A 17365-nucleotide genomic window follows, 5' to 3' on the forward strand; every position below is an offset into this window, starting at 1 on the left:
GGGATGGTTTAGTTTGACACTCCATGAAAGAAAAGGAAGTTTTCTGAATGAAGTCCAAAGCAATGGAATGTGAGGGAGTGGGCTACTAGGAATCAGTTTTAGAAGGAAGGAGAGTAAAAATGGTTGTGCATAGCAGTCTTAAATTACACCACACAGCAGCTTTACCTGATGGATGTATAGTACTGGCACGAAAAAATAATTTTGAGGAGCTAGACGTTGAGAGTCCCTGGCTCCATGATAAATTGTTCTGGTGCTAAAGAAAGAAGACATTAATGACTCAGATATCAAATATGGTCTAATTGGTTCTGATGAAAAAAATACTTTTGTACAAGAGCACAAGTCTTTTAGTAGCTAACTGAAAAATATTCACTAAGAAAGGAAGATAGCTGACTCTCTGTTATCAATTTCCATTGTATGTTTTGACATCTCACTGTTGCTCAAGTATTAGAAATGATGCGCTGAACTGAAAGTGCATCATTTCTTTGAAAGGTTGGTGTTTTTGGCAAAAATATTCCAAGGACCTCACTTTCCCAGCCCGGGAATCGAACCCGGGCAGCGGCGGTGAGAGCGCCGAATCCTAGCCAGTAGACCACCTGGTAGGGATGGTTTAGTTTGACACTCCATGAAAGAAAAGGAAGTTTCCTGAATGAAGTCCAAAGCAATGGAATGTGAGGGAGTGGGCTACTAGGAATCAGTTTTAGAAGGAAGGAGAGTAAAAATGGTTGTGCATAGCAGTCTTAAATTACACAACACAGCAGCTTTACCTGATGGATGTATAGTACTGGCACGAAAAAATTATTTTGAGGAGCTAGACGTTGAGAGTCCCTGGCTCCATGATAAATTGTTCTGGTGCTAAAGAAAGAAGACATTAATGACTCAGATATCAAATATGGTCTAATTGGTTCTGATGAAAAAAATACTTTTGTACAAGAGCACAAGTCTTTTAGTAGCTAACTGAAAAATATTCACTAAGAAAGGAAGATAGCTGACTCTTTGTTATCAATTTCCATTGTCTGTTTTGACAACTCACTGTTGCTCAAGTATTAGAAATGATGCGCTGAACTGAAAGTGCATCATTTCTTTGAAAGGTTGGTGTTTTTGGCAAAAATATTCCGAGGACCTCACTTTGCCTGACCAGGAATCGAACCCAGGCCGCAGCAGTGAGAGCGCCGAATCCTAGCCACTAGACCACCTGGGAGGGATGGTTTAGTTTGACACTCCATGAAAGAAAAGGAAGTTTCCTGAATGAAGTCCAAAGCAATGGAATGTGAGGGAGTGGGCTACTAGGAATCAGTTTTAGAAGGAAGGAGAGTAAAAATGGTTGTGCATAGCAGTCTTAAATTACACCACACAGCAGCTTTACCTGATGGATGTATAGTACTGGCACGAAAAAATTATTTTGAGGAGCTAGACGTTGAGAGTCCCTGGCTCCATGATAAATTGTTCTGGTGCTAAAGAAAGAAGACATTAATGACTCAGATATCAAATATGGTCTAATTGGTTCTGATGAAAAAAATACTTTTGTACAAGAGCACAAGTCTTTTAGTAGCTAACTGAAAAATATTCACTAAGAAAGGAAGATAGCTGACTCTCTGTTATCAATTTCCATTGTCTGTTTTGACATCTCACTGTTGCTCAAGTATTAGAAATGATGCGCTGAACTGAAAGTGCATCATTTCTTTGAAAGGTTGGTGTTTTTGGCAAAAATATTCCAAGGACCTCACTTTCCCAGCCCGGGAATCGAACCCGGGCAGTGGCGGTGAGAGCGCTGAATCCTAGCCAGTAGACCACCAGGGAGGGATGGTTTAGTTTGACACTCCATGTCAAAAAAAATACTTTTGTACAAGAGCACAAGTCTTTTAGTAGCTAACTGAAAAATATTCACTAAGAAAGGAAGATAGCTGACTCTTTGTTATCAATTTCCATTGTCTGTTTTGACAACTCACTGTTGCTCAAGTATTAGAAATGATGCGCTGAACTGAAAGTGCATCATTTCTTTGAAAGGTTGGTGTTTTTGGCAAAAATATTCCGAGGACCTCACTTTGCCTGACCAGGAATCGAACCCAGGTCGCAGCGGTGAGAGCGCCGAATCCTAGCCACTAGACCACCTGGGAGGGATGGTTTAGTTTGACACTCCATGAAAGAAAAGGAAGTTTCCTGAATGAAGTCCAAAGCAATGGAATGTGAGGGAGTGGGCTACTAGGAATCAGTTTTAGAAGGAAGGAGAGTAAAAATGGTTGTGCATAGCAGTCTTAAATTACACCACACAGCAGCTTTACCTGATGGATGTATACTAATGGCACGAAAAAATTATTTTGAGGAGCTAGACGTTGAGAGTCCCTGGCTCCATGATAAATTGTTCTGGTGCTAAAGAAAGAAGACATTAATGATTCAGATATCAAATAAGGTTTAATTGGTTCTGATGAAAAAAATACTTTTGTACAAGAGCACAAGTCTTTTAGTAGCTAACTGAAAAATATTCACTAAGAAAGGAAGATAGCTGACTCTTTGTTATCAATTTCCATTGTCTGTTTTGACAACTCACTGTTGCTCAAGTATTAGAAATGATGCGCTGAACTGAAAGTGCATCATTTCTTTGAAAGGTTGGTGTTTTTAGCAAAAAAATTCCAAGGACCTCACTTTCCCTGACCGGGAATCGAACCCGGGCCGCGGCGGTGAGAGCGCTGAATCCTAGCCAGTAGACCACCAGGGAGGGATGTTTTAGTTTGACACTCCATGTCAAAAAAAATACTTTTGTACAAGAGCACAAGTCTTTTAGTAGCTAACTGAAAAATATTCACTAAGAAAGGAAGATAGCTGACTCTTTGTTATCAATTTCCATTGTCTGTTTTGACAACTCACTGTAGCTCAAGTATTAGAAATGATGCGCTGAACTGAAAGCGCATCATTTCTTTGAAAGGTTGGTGTTTTTGGCAAAAATATTCCGAGGACCTCACTTTCCCTGACAGGGAATCGAACCCAGGCCGCGGCGGTGAGAGCGCCGAATCCTAGCCACTAGACCACCAGGGAGGGATGGTTTACTTTGACACTCCATGAAAGAAAAGGAAGTTTCCTGAATGAAGTCCAAAGCAATGGAATGTGAGGGAGTGGGCTACTAGGAATCAGTTTTAGAAGGAAGGAGAGTAAAAATGGTTGTGCATAGCAGTCTTAAATTACACCACACAGCAGCTTTACCTGATGGATGTATAGTACTGGCACGAAAAAATTATTTTGAGGAGCTAGACGTTGAGAGTCCCCGGCTCCATGATAAATTGTTCTGGTGCTAAAGAAAGAAGACATTAATGATTCAGATATCAAATATGGTCTAATTTTTTCTGATGAAAAAAATACTTTTGTACAAGAGCACAAGTCTTTTAGTAGCTAACTGAAAAATATTCACTAAGAAAGGAAGATAGCTGACTCTTTGTTATCAATTTCCATTGTCTGTTTTGACAACTCACTGCTGCTCAAGTATTAGAAATGATGCGCTGAACTGAAAGTGCATCATTTCTTTGAAAGGTTGGTGTTTTTTGCAAAAATATTCCAAGGACCTCACTTTCCCTTACCGGGAATCGAACACGGGCCGCGGCCGTGAGAGTGCTGAATCCTAGCCAGTAGACCACCAGGGAGGGATGGTTTAGTTTGACACTCCATGTCAAAAAAAATACTTTTGTACAAGAGCACAAGTCTTTTAGTAGCTAACTGAAAAATATTCACTAAGAAAGGAAGATAGCTGACTCTTTGTTATCAATTTCCATTGTCTGTTTTGACAACTCACTGTTGCTCAAGTATTAGAAATGATGCGCTGAACTGAAAGTGCATCATTTCTTTGAAAGGTTGGTGTTTTTGGCAAAAATATTCCGAGGACCTCACTTTCCCTGACCGGGAATCGAACCCGAGCCGCGGCGGTGAGAGCGCCGAATCCTAGCCAGTAGACCACCAGGGAGGGATGGTTTAGTTTGACACTCCATGTCAAAAAAAATACTTTTGTACAAGAGCACAAGTCTTTTAGTAGCTAACTGAAAAATATTCACTAAGAAAGGAAGATAGCTGACTCTTTGTTATCAATTTCCATTGTCTGTTTTGACAACTCACTCTTGCTCAAGTATTAGAAATGATGCGCTGAACTGAAAGTGCATCATTTCTTTGAAAGGTTGGTGTTTTTGGCAAAAATATTCAGATGACCTCACTTTCCCTGACCAGGAATCGAACCCAGGCCGCAGCGGTGAGAGCGCCGAATCCTAGCCACTAGACCACCTGGGAGGGATGGTTTAGTTTGACACTCCATGAAAGAAAAGGAAGTTTCCTGAATGAAGTCCAAAGCAATGGAATGTGAGGGAGTGGGCTACTAGGAATCAGTTTTAGAAGGAAGGAGAGTAAAAATGGTTGTGCATAGCAGTCTTAAATTACACCACACAGCAGCTTTACCTGATGGATGTATAGTACTGGCACGAAAAAATTATTTTGAGGAGCTAGACGTTGAGAGTCCCTGGCTCCATGATAAATTGTTCTGGTGCTAAAGAAAGAAGACATTAATGATTCAGATATCAAATATGGTCTAATTGGTTCTGATGAAAAAAATACTTTTGTACAAGAGCACAAGTCTTTTAGTAGCTAACTGAAAAATATTCACTAAGAAAGGAAGATAGCTGACTCTTTGTTATCAATTTCCATTGTCTGTTTTGACAACTCACTGCTGCTCAAGTATTAGAAATGATGCGCTGAACTGAAAGTGCATCATTTCTTTGAAAGGTTGGTGTTTTTGGCAAAAATATTCAGATGACCTCACTTTCCCTGACCAGGAATCGAACCCAGGCCGCAGCGGTGAGAGCGCCGAATCCTAGCCACTAGACCACCTGGGAGGGATGGTTTAGTTTGACACTCCATGAAAGAAAAGGAAGTTTCCTGAATGAAGTCCAAAGCAATGGAATGTGAGGGAGTGGGCTACTAGGAATCAGTTTTAGAAGGAAGGAGAGTAAAAATGGTTGTGCATAGCAGTCTTAAATTACACCACACAGCAGCTTTACCTGATGGATGTATAGTACTGGCACGAAAAAATTATTTTGAGGAGCTAGACGTTGAGAGTCCCTGGCTCCATGATAAATTGTTCTGGTGCTAAAGAAAGAAGACATTAATGATTCAGATATCAAATATGGTCTAATTGGTTCTGATGAAAAAAATACTTTTGTACAAGAGCACAAGTCTTTTAGTAGCTAACTGAAAAATATTCACTAAGAAAGGAAGATAGCTGACTCTTTGTTATCAATTTCCATTGTCTGTTTTGACAACTCACTGCTGCTCAAGTATTAGAAATGATGCGCTGAACTGAAAGTGCATCATTTCTTTGAAAGGTTGGTGTTTTTGGCAAAAATATTCCGAGGACCTCACTTTCCCTGACCGGGAATCGAACCCGAGCCGCGGCGGTGAGAGCGCCGAATCCTAGCCAGTAGACCACCAGGGAGGGATGGTTTAGTTTGACACTCCATGTCAAAAAAAATACTTTTGTACAAGAGCACAAGTCTTTTAGTAGCTAACTGAAAAATATTCACTAAGAAAGGAAGATAGCTGACTCTTTGTTATCAATTTCCATTGTCTGTTTTGACAACTCACTCTTGCTCAAGTATTAGAAATGATGCGCTGAACTGAAAGTGCATCATTTCTTTGAAAGGTTGGTGTTTTTGGCAAAAATATTCAGAGGACCTCACTTTCCCTGACCAGGAATCGAACCCAGGCCGCAGCGGTGAGAGCGCCGAATCCTAGCCACTAGACCACCTGGGAGGGATGGTTTAGTTTGACACTCCATGAAAGAAAAGGAAGTTTCCTGAATGAAGTCCAAAGCAATGGAATGTGAGGGAGTGGTCTACTAGGAATCAGTTTTAGAAGGAAGGAGAGTAAAAATGGTTGTGCATAGCAGTCTTAAATTACACCACACAGCAGCTTTACCTGATGGATGTATAGTACGGGCACGAAAAAATTATTATGAGGAGCTAGACGTTGAGAGTCCCTGGCTCCATGATAAATTGTTCTGGTGCTAAAGAAAGAAGACATTAATGATTCAGATATCAAATAAGGTCTAATTGGTTCTGATGAAAAAAATACTTTTGTACAAGAGCACAAGTCTTTTAGTAGCTAACTGAAAAATATTCACTAAGAAAGGAAGATAGCTGACTCTTTGTTATCAATTTCCATTGTCTGTTTTGACAACTCACTGTAGCTCAAGTATTAGAAATGATGCGCTGAACTGAAAGCGCATCATTTCTTTGAAAGGTTGGTGTTTTTGGCAAAAATATTCCGAGGACCTCACTTTCCCTGACAGGGAATCGAACCCAGGCCGCGGCGGTGAGAGCGCCGAATCCTAGCCACTAGACCACCAGGGAGGGATGGTTTACTTTGACACTCCATGAAAGAAAAGGAAGTTTCCTGAATGAAGTCCAAAGCAATGGAATGTGAGGGAGTGGGCTACTAGGAATCAGTTTTAGAAGGAAGGAGAGTAAAAATGGTTGTGCATAGCAGTCTTAAATTACACCACACAGCAGCTTTACCTGATGGATGTATAGTACTGGCACGAAAAAATTATTTTGAGGAGCTAGACGTTGAGAGTCCCCGGCTCCATGATAAATTGTTCTGGTGCTAAAGAAAGAAGACATTAATGATTCAGATATCAAATATGGTCTAATTGGTTCTGATGAAAAAAATACTTTTGTACAAGAGCACAAGTCTTTTAGTAGCTAACTGAAAAATATTCACTAAGAAAGGAAGATAGCTGACTCTTTGTTATCAATTTCCATTGTCTGTTTTGACAACTCACTGCTGCTCAAGTATTAGAAATGATGCGCTGAACTGAAAGTGCATCATTTCTTTGAAAGGTTGGTGTTTTTTGCAAAAATATTCCAAGGACCTCACTTTCCCTTACCGGGAATCGAACCCGGGCCGCGGCCGTGAGAGTGCTGAATCCTAGCCAGTAGACCACCAGGGAGGGATGGTTTAGTTTGACACTCCATGTCAAAAAAAATACTTTTGTACAAGAGCACAAGTCTTTTAGTAGCTAACTGAAAAATATTCACTAAGAAAGGAAGATAGCTGACTCTTTGTTATCAATTTCCATTGTCTGTTTTGACAACTCACTGCTGCTCAAGTATTAGAAATGATGCGCTGAACTGAAAGTGCATCATTTCTTTGAAAGGTTGGTGTTTTTGGCAAAAATATTCCGAGGACCTCACTTTCCCTGACCGGGAATCGAACCCGAGCCGCGGCGGTGAGAGCGCCGAATCCTAGCCAGTAGACCACCAGGGAGGGATGGTTTAGTTTGACACTCCATGTCAAAAAAAATACTTTTGTACAAGAGCACAAGTCTTTTAGTAGCTAACTGAAAAATATTCACTAAGAAAGGAAGATAGCTGACTCTTTGTTATCAATTTCCATTGTCTGTTTTGACAACTCACTCTTGCTCAAGTATTAGAAATGATGCGCTGAACTGAAAGTGCATCATTTCTTTGAAAGGTTGGTTTTTTTGGCAAAAATATTCAGAGGACCTCACTTTCCCTGACCAGGAATCGAACCCAGGCCGCAGCGGTGAGAGCGCCGAATCCTAGCCACTAGACCACCTGGGAGGGATGGTTTAGTTTGACACTCCATGAAAGAAAAGGAAGTTTCCTGAATGAAGTCCAAAGCAATGGAATGTGAGGGAGTGGTCTACTAGGAATCAGTTTTAGAAGGAAGGAGAGTAAAAATGGTTGTGCATAGCAGTCTTAAATTACACCACACAGCAGCTTTACCTGATGGATGTATAGTACGGGCACGAAAAAATTATTATGAGGAGCTAGACGTTGAGAGTCCCTGGCTCCATGATAAATTGTTCTGGTGCTAAAGAAAGAAGACATTAATGATTCAGATATCAAATAAGGTCTAATTGGTTCTGATGAAAAAAATACTTTTGTACAAGAGCACAAGTCTTTTAGTAGCTAACTGAAAAATATTCACTAAGAAAGGAAGATAGCTGACTCTTTGTTATCAATTTCCATTGTCTGTTTTGACAACTCACTGTTGCTCAAGTATTAGAAATGATGCGCTGAACTGAAAGTGCATCATTTCTTTGAAAGGTTGGTGTTTTTAGCAAAAATATTCCAAGGACCTCACTTTCCCTGACCGGGAATCGAACCCGGGCCGCGGCGGTGAGAGCGCTGAATCCTAGCCAGTAGACCACCAGGGAGGGATGGTTTAGTTTGACACTCCATGTCAAAAAAAATACTTTTGTACAAGAGCACAAGTCTTTTAGTAGCTAACTGAAAAATATTCACTAAGAAAGGAAGATAGCTGACTCTTTGTTATCAATTTCCATTGTCTGTTTTGACAACTCACTCTTGCTCAAGTATTAGAAATGATGCGCTGAACTGAAAGTGCATCATTTCTTTGAAAGGTTGGTGTTTTTGGCAAAAATATTCAGAGGACCTCACTTTCCCTGACCAGGAATCGAACCCAGGCCGCAGCGGTGAGAGCGCCGAATCCTAGCCACTAGACCACCTGGGAGGGATGGTTTAGTTTGACACTCCATGAAAGAAAAGGAAGTTTCCTGAATGAAGTCCAAAGCAATGGAATGTGAGGGAGTGGTCTACTAGGAATCAGTTTTAGAAGGAAGGAGAGTAAAAATGGTTGTGCATAGCAGTCTTAAATTACACCACACAGCAGCTTTACCTGATGGATGTATAGTACGGGCACGAAAAAATTATTATGAGGAGCTAGACGTTGAGAGTCCCTGGCTCCATGATAAATTGTTCTGGTGCTAAAGAAAGAAGACATTAATGATTCAGATATCAAATAAGGTCTAATTGGTTCTGATGAAAAAAATACTTTTGTACAAGAGCACAAGTCTTTTAGTAGCTAACTGAAAAATATTCACTAAGAAAGGAAGATAGCTGACTCTTTGTTATCAATTTCCATTGTCTGTTTTGACAACTCACTGTTGCTCAAGTATTAGAAATGATGCGCTGAACTGAAAGTGCATCATTTCTTTGAAAGGTTGGTGTTTTTAGCAAAAATATTCCAAGGACCTCACTTTCCCTGACCGGGAATCGAACCCGGGCCGCGGCGGTGAGAGCGCTGAATCCTAGCCAGTAGACCACCAGGGAGGGATGGTTTAGTTTGACACTCCATGTCAAAAAAAATACTTTTGTACAAGAGCACAAGTCTTTTAGTAGCTAACTGAAAAATATTCACTAAGAAAGGAAGATAGCTGACTCTTTGTTATCAATTTCCATTGTCTGTTTTGACAACTCACTGTTGCTCAAGTATTAGAAATGATGCGCTGAACTGAAAGTGCATCATTTCTTTGAAAGGTTGGTGTTTTTGGCAAAAATATTCCGAGGACCTCACTTTGCCTGACCAGGAATCGAACCCAGGCCGCAGCAGTGAGAGCGCCGAATCCTAGCCACTAGACCACCTGGGAGGGATGGTTTAGTTTGACACTCCATGAAAGAAAAGGAAGTTTCCTGAATGAAGTCCAAAGCAATGGAATGTGAGGGAGTGGGCTACTAGGAATCAGTTTTAGAAGGAAGGAGAGTAAAAATGGTTGTGCATAGCAGTCTTAAATTACACCACACAGCAGCTTTACCTGATGGATGTATAGTACTGGCACGAAAAAATTATTTTGAGGAGCTAGACGTTGAGAGTCCCTGGCTCCATGATAAATTGTTCTGGTGCTAAAGAAAGAAGACATTAATGACTCAGATATCAAATATGGTCTAATTGGTTCTGATGAAAAAAATACTTTTGTACAAGAGCACAAGTCTTTTAGTAGCTAACTGAAAAATATTCACTAAGAAAGGAAGATAGCTGACTCTCTGTTATCAATTTCCATTGTCTGTTTTGACATCTCACTGTTGCTCAAGTATTAGAAATGATGCGCTGAACTGAAAGTGCATCATTTCTTTGAAAGGTTGGTGTTTTTGGCAAAAATATTCCAAGGACCTCACTTTCCCAGCCCGGGAATCGAACCCGGGCAGTGGCGGTGAGAGCGCTGAATCCTAGCCAGTAGACCACCTGGGAGGGATGGTTTAGTTTGACACTCCATGTCAAAAAAAATACTTTTGTACAAGAGCACAAGTCTTTTAGTAGCTAACTGAAAAATATTCACTAAGAAAGGAAGATAGCTGACTCTTTGTTATCAATTTCCATTGTCTGTTTTGACAACTCACTGTTGCTCAAGTATTAGAAATGATGCGCTGAACTGAAAGTGCATCATTTCTTTGAAAGGTTGGTGTTTTTGGCAAAAATATTCCGAGGACCTCACTTTGCCTGACCAGGAATCGAACCCAGGTCGCAGCGGTGAGAGCGCCGAATCCTAGCCACTAGACCACCTGGGAGGGATGGTTTAGTTTGACACTCCATGTCAAAAAAAATACTTTTGTACAAGAGCACAAGTCTTTTAGTAGCTAACTGAAAAATATTCACTAAGAAAGGAAGATAGCTGACTCTTTGTTATCAATTTCCATTGTCTGTTTTGACAACTCACTCTTGCTCAAGTATTAGAAATGATGCGCTGAACTGAAAGTGCATCATTTCTTTGAAAGGTTGGTGTTTTTGGCAAAAATATTCAGAGGACCTCACTTTCCCTGACCAGGAATCGAACCCAGGCCGCAGCGGTGAGAGCGCCGAATCCTAGCCACTAGACCACCTGGGAGGGATGGTTTAGTTTGACACTCCATGAAAGAAAAGGAAGTTTCCTGAATGAAGTCCAAAGCAATGGAATGTGAGGGAGTGGTCTACTAGGAATCAGTTTTAGAAGGAAGGAGAGTAAAAATGGTTGTGCATAGCAGTCTTAAATTACACCACACAGCAGCTTTACCTGATGGATGTATAGTACGGGCACGAAAAAATTATTATGAGGAGCTAGACGTTGAGAGTCCCTGGCTCCATGATAAATTGTTCTGGTGCTAAAGAAAGAAGACATTAATGATTCAGATATCAAATAAGGTCTAATTGGTTCTGATGAAAAAAATACTTTTGTACAAGAGCACAAGTCTTTTAGTAGCTAACTGAAAAATATTCACTAAGAAAGGAAGATAGCTGACTCTTTGTTATCAATTTCCATTGTCTGTTTTGACAACTCACTGTTGCTCAAGTATTAGAAATGATGCGCTGAACTGAAAGTGCATCATTTCTTTGAAAGGTTGGTGTTTTTAGCAAAAATATTCCAAGGACCTCACTTTCCCTGACCGGGAATCGAACCCGGGCCGCGGCGGTGAGAGCGCTGAATCCTAGCCAGTAGACCACCAGGGAGGGATGGTTTAGTTTGACACTCCATGTCAAAAAAAATACTTTTGTACAAGAGCACAAGTCTTTTAGTAGCTAACTGAAAAATATTCACTAAGAAAGGAAGATAGCTGACTCTTTGTTATCAATTTCCATTGTCTGTTTTGACAACTCACTGTTGCTCAAGTATTAGAAATGATGCGCTGAACTGAAAGTGCATCATTTCTTTGAAAGGTTGGTGTTTTTGGCAAAAATATTCCGAGGACCTCACTTTGCCTGACCAGGAATCGAACCCAGGCCGCAGCAGTGAGAGCGCCGAATCCTAGCCACTAGACCACCTGGGAGGGATGGTTTAGTTTGACACTCCATGAAAGAAAAGGAAGTTTCCTGAATGAAGTCCAAAGCAATGGAATGTGAGGGAGTGGGCTACTAGGAATCAGTTTTAGAAGGAAGGAGAGTAAAAATGGTTGTGCATAGCAGTCTTAAATTACACCACACAGCAGCTTTACCTGATGGATGTATAGTACTGGCACGAAAAAATTATTTTGAGGAGCTAGACGTTGAGAGTCCCTGGCTCCATGATAAATTGTTCTGGTGCTAAAGAAAGAAGACATTAATGACTCAGATATCAAATATGGTCTAATTGGTTCTGATGAAAAAAATACTTTTGTACAAGAGCACAAGTCTTTTAGTAGCTAACTGAAAAATATTCACTAAGAAAGGAAGATAGCTGACTCTCTGTTATCAATTTCCATTGTCTGTTTTGACATCTCACTGTTGCTCAAGTATTAGAAATGATGCGCTGAACTGAAAGTGCATCATTTCTTTGAAAGGTTGGTGTTTTTGGCAAAAATATTCCAAGGACCTCACTTTCCCAGCCCGGGAATCGAACCCGGGCAGTGGCGGTGAGAGCGCTGAATCCTAGCCAGTAGACCACCTGGGAGGGATGGTTTAGTTTGACACTCCATGTCAAAAAAAATACTTTTGTACAAGAGCACAAGTCTTTTAGTAGCTAACTGAAAAATATTCACTAAGAAAGGAAGATAGCTGACTCTTTGTTATCAATTTCCATTGTCTGTTTTGACAACTCACTGTTGCTCAAGTATTAGAAATGATGCGCTGAACTGAAAGTGCATCATTTCTTTGAAAGGTTGGTGTTTTTGGCAAAAATATTCCGAGGACCTCACTTTGCCTGACCAGGAATCGAACCCAGGTCGCAGCGGTGAGAGCGCCGAATCCTAGCCACTAGACCACCTGGGAGGGATGGTTTAGTTTGACACTCCATGAAAGAAAAGGAAGTTTCCTGAATGAAGTCCAAAGCAATGGAATGTGAGGGAGTGGTCTACTAGGAATCAGTTTTAGAAGGAAGGAGAGTAAAAATGGTTGTGCATAGCAGTCTTAAATTACACCACACAGCAGCTTTACCTGATGGATGTATAGTACGGGCACGAAAAAATTATTATGAGGAGCTAGACGTTGAGAGTCCCTGGCTCCATGATAAATTGTTCTGGTGCTAAAGAAAGAAGACATTAATGATTCAGATATCAAATAAGGTCTAATTGGTTCTGATGAAAAAAATACTTTTGTACAAGAGCACAAGTCTTTTAGTAGCTAACTGAAAAATATTCACTAAGAAAGGAAGATAGCTGACTCTTTGTTATCAATTTCCATTGTCTGTTTTGACAACTCACTGTTGCTCAAGTATTAGAAATGATGCGCTGAACTGAAAGTGCATCATTTCTTTGAAAGGTTGGTGTTTTTAGCAAAAATATTCCAAGGACCTCACTTTCCCTGACCGGGAATCGAACCCGGGCCGCGGCGGTGAGAGCGCTGAATCCTAGCCAGTAGACCACCAGGGAGGGATGGTTTAGTTTGACACTCCATGTCAAAAAAAATACTTTTGTACAAGAGCACAAGTCTTTTAGTAGCTAACTGAAAAATATTCACTAAGAAAGGAAGATAGCTGACTCTTTGTTATCAATTTCCATTGTCTGTTTTGACAACTCACTGTTGCTCAAGTATTAGAAATGATGCGCTGAACTGAAAGTGCATCATTTCTTTGAAAGGTTGGTGTTTTTGGCAAAAATATTCCGAGGACCTCACTTTGCCTGACCAGGAATCGAACCCAGGCCGCAGCAGTGAGAGCGCCGAATCCTAGCCACTAGACCACCTGGGAGGGATGGTTTAGTTTGACACTCCATGAAAGAAAAGGAAGTTTCCTGAATGAAGTCCAAAGCAATGGAATGTGAGGGAGTGGGCTACTAGGAATCAGTTTTAGAAGGAAGGAGAGTAAAAATGGTTGTGCATAGCAGTCTTAAATTACACCACACAGCAGCTTTACCTGATGGATGTATAGTACTGGCACGAAAAAATTATTTTGAGGAGCTAGACGTTGAGAGTCCCTGGCTCCATGATAAATTGTTCTGGTGCTAAAGAAAGAAGACATTAATGACTCAGATATCAAATATGGTCTAATTGGTTCTGATGAAAAAAATACTTTTGTACAAGAGCACAAGTCTTTTAGTAGCTAACTGAAAAATATTCACTAAGAAAGGAAGATAGCTGACTCTCTGTTATCAATTTCCATTGTCTGTTTTGACATCTCACTGTTGCTCAAGTATTAGAAATGATGCGCTGAACTGAAAGTGCATCATTTCTTTGAAAGGTTGGTGTTTTTGGCAAAAATATTCCAAGGACCTCACTTTCCCAGCCCGGGAATCGAACCCGGGCAGTGGCGGTGAGAGCGCTGAATCCTAGCCAGTAGACCACCAGGGAGGGATGGTTTAGTTTGACACTCCATGTCAAAAAAAATACTTTTGTACAAGAGCACAAGTCTTTTAGTAGCTAACTGAAAAATATTCACTAAGAAAGGAAGATAGCTGACTCTTTGTTATCAATTTCCATTGTCTGTTTTGACAACTCACTGTTGCTCAAGTATTAGAAATGATGCGCTGAACTGAAAGTGCATCATTTCTTTGAAAGGTTGGTGTTTTTGGCAAAAATATTCCGAGGACCTCACTTTGCCTGACCAGGAATCGAACCCAGGTCGCAGCGGTGAGAGCGCCGAATCCTAGCCACTAGACCACCTGGGAGGGATGGTTTAGTTTGACACTCCATGAAAGAAAAGGAAGTTTCCTGAATGAAGTCCAAAGCAATGGAATGTGAGGGAGTGGGCTACTAGGAATCAGTTTTAGAAGGAAGGAGAGTAAAAATGGTTGTGCATAGCAGTCTTAAATTACACCACACAGCAGCTTTACCTGATGGATGTATACTAATGGCACGAAAAAATTATTTTGAGGAGCTAGACGTTGAGAGTCCCTGGCTCCATGATAAATTGTTCTGGTGCTAAAGAAAGAAGACATTAATGATTCAGATATCAAATAAGGTTTAATTGGTTCTGATGAAAAAAATACTTTTGTACAAGAGCACAAGTCTTTTAGTAGCTAACTGAAAAATATTCACTAAGAAAGGAAGATAGCTGACTCTTTGTTATCAATTTCCATTGTCTGTTTTGACAACTCACTGTTGCTCAAGTATTAGAAATGATGCGCTGAACTGAAAGTGCATCATTTCTTTGAAAGGTTGGTGTTTTTAGCAAAAAAATTCCAAGGACCTCACTTTCCCTGACCGGGAATCGAACCCGGGCCGCGGCGGTGAGAGCGCTGAATCCTAGCCAGTAGACCACCAGGGAGGGATGGTTTAGTTTGACACTCCATGTCAAAAAAAATACTTTTGTACAAGAGCACAAGTCTTTTAGTAGCTAACTGAAAAATATTCACTAAGAAAGGAAGATAGCTGACTCTTTGTTATCAATTTCCATTGTCTGTTTTGACAACTCACTGTAGCTCAAGTATTAGAAATGATGCGCTGAACTGAAAGCGCATCATTTCTTTGAAAGGTTGGTGTTTTTGGCAAAAATATTCCGAGGACCTCACTTTCCCTGACAGGGAATCGAACCCAGGCCGCGGCGGTGAAAGCGCCGAATCCTAGCCACTAGACCACCAGGGAGGGATGGTTTACTTTGACACTCCATGAAAGAAAAGGAAGTTTCCTGAATGAAGTCCAAAGCAATGGAATGTGAGGGAGTGGGCTACTAGGAATCAGTTTTAGAAGGAAGGAGAGTAAAAATGGTTGTGCATAGCAGTCTTAAATTACACCACACAGCAGCTTTACCTGATGGATGTATAGTACTGGCACGAAAAAATTATTTTGAGGAGCTAGACGTTGAGAGTCCCCGGCTCCATGATAAATTGTTCTGGTGCTAAAGAAAGAAGACATTAATGATTCAGATATCAAATATGGTCTAATTGGTTCTGATGAAAAAAATACTTTTGTACAAGAGCACAAGTCTTTTAGTAGCTAACTGAAAAATATTCACTAAGAAAGGAAGATAGCTGACTCTTTGTTATCAATTTCCATTGTCTGTTTTGACAACTCACTGCTGCTCAAGTATTAGAAATGATGCGCTGAACTGAAAGTGCATCATTTCTTTGAAAGGTTGGTGTTTTTTGCAAAAATATTCCAAGGACCTCACTTTCCCTTACCGGGAATCGAACCCGGGCCGCGGCCGTGAGAGTGCTGAATCCTAGCCAGTAGACCACCAGGGAGGGATGGTTTAGTTTGACACTCCATGTCAAAAAAAATACTTTTGTACAAGAGCACAAGTCTTTTAGTAGCTAACTGAAAAATATTCACTAAGAAAGGAAGATAGCTGACTCTTTGTTATCAATTTCCATTGTCTGTTTTGACAACTCACTGTTGCTCAAGTATTAGAAATGATGCGCTGAACTGAAAGTGCATCATTTCTTTGAAAGGTTGGTGTTTTTGGCAAAAATATTCCGAGGACCTCACTTTCCCTGACCGGGAATCGAACCCGAGCCGCGGCGGTGAGAGCGCCGAATCCTAGCCAGTAGACCACCAGGGAGGGATGGTTTAGTTTGACACTCCATGTCAAAAAAAATACTTTTGTACAAGAGCACAAGTCTTTTAGTAGCTAACTGAAAAATATTCACTAAGAAAGGAAGATAGCTGACTCTTTGTTATCAATTTCCATTGTCTGTTTTGACAACTCACTCTTGCTCAAGTATTAGAAATGATGCGCTGAACTGAAAGTGCATCATTTCTTTGAAAGGTTGGTGTTTTTGGCAAAAATATTCAGATGACCTCACTTTCCCTGACCAGGAATCGAACCCAGGCCGCAGCGGTGAGAGCGCCGAATCCTAGCCACTAGACCACCTGGGAGGGATGGTTTAGTTTGACACTCCATGAAAGAAAAGGAAGTTTCCTGAATGAAGTCCAAAGCAATGGAATGTGAGGGAGTGGGCTACTAGGAATCAGTTTTAGAAGGAAGGAGAGTAAAAATGGTTGTGCATAGCAGTCTTAAATTACACCACACAGCAGCTTTACCTGATGGATGTATAGTACTGGCACGAAAAAATTATTTTGAGGAGCTAGACGTTGAGAGTCCCCGGCTCCATGATAAATTGTTCTGGTGCTAAAGAAAGAAGACATTAATGATTCAGATATCAAATATGGTCTAATTGGTTCTGATGAAAAAAATACTTTTGTACAAGAGCACAAGTCTTTTAGTAGCTAACTGAAAAATATTCACTAAGAAAGGAAGATAGCTGACTCTTTGTTATCAATTTCCATTGTCTGTTTTGACAACTCACTGCTGCTCAAGTATTAGAAATGATGCGCTGAACTGAAAGTGCATCATTTCTTTGAAAGGTTGGTGTTTTTTGCAAAAATATTCCAAGGACCTCACTTTCCCTTACCGGGAATCGAACCCGGGCCGCGGCCGTGAGAGTGCTGAATCCTAGCCAGTAGACCACCAGGGAGGGATGGTTTAGTTTGACACTCCATGTCAAAAAAAATACTTTTGTACAAGAGCACAAGTCTTTTAGTAGCTAACTGAAAAATATTCACTAAGAAAGGAAGATAGCTGACTCTTTGTTATCAATTTCCATTGTCTGTTTTGACAACTCACTGTTGCTCAAGTATTAGAAATGATGCGCTGAACTGAAAGTGCATCATTTCTTTGAAAGGTTGGTGTTTTTGGCAAAAATATTCCGAGGACCTCACTTTCCCTGACCGGGAATCGAACCCGAGCCGCGGC

The 17365-nt window shown here is 40.7% G+C and overlaps 1 non-coding gene across 1 annotated transcript; it reads right to left on the reverse strand.

The window, feature by feature from the left end:
• Positions 1–15183: 15183 nt before the first annotated feature.
• On the reverse strand, positions 15184–15255 carry TRNAE-UUC (transfer RNA glutamic acid (anticodon UUC)). The gene has a single exon. It is a non-coding gene; the product is annotated as a tRNA-Glu (tRNA).
• Positions 15256–17365: the final 2110 nt, after the last annotated feature.

This window comes from Taudactylus pleione, unplaced genomic scaffold (genome assembly GCF_031769625.1).
Source record: "Taudactylus pleione unplaced genomic scaffold, aTauple2 ptg000174l, whole genome shotgun sequence".
In the NCBI taxonomy this organism is placed as follows: Eukaryota; Metazoa; Chordata; class Amphibia; order Anura; family Myobatrachidae; genus Taudactylus; species Taudactylus pleione.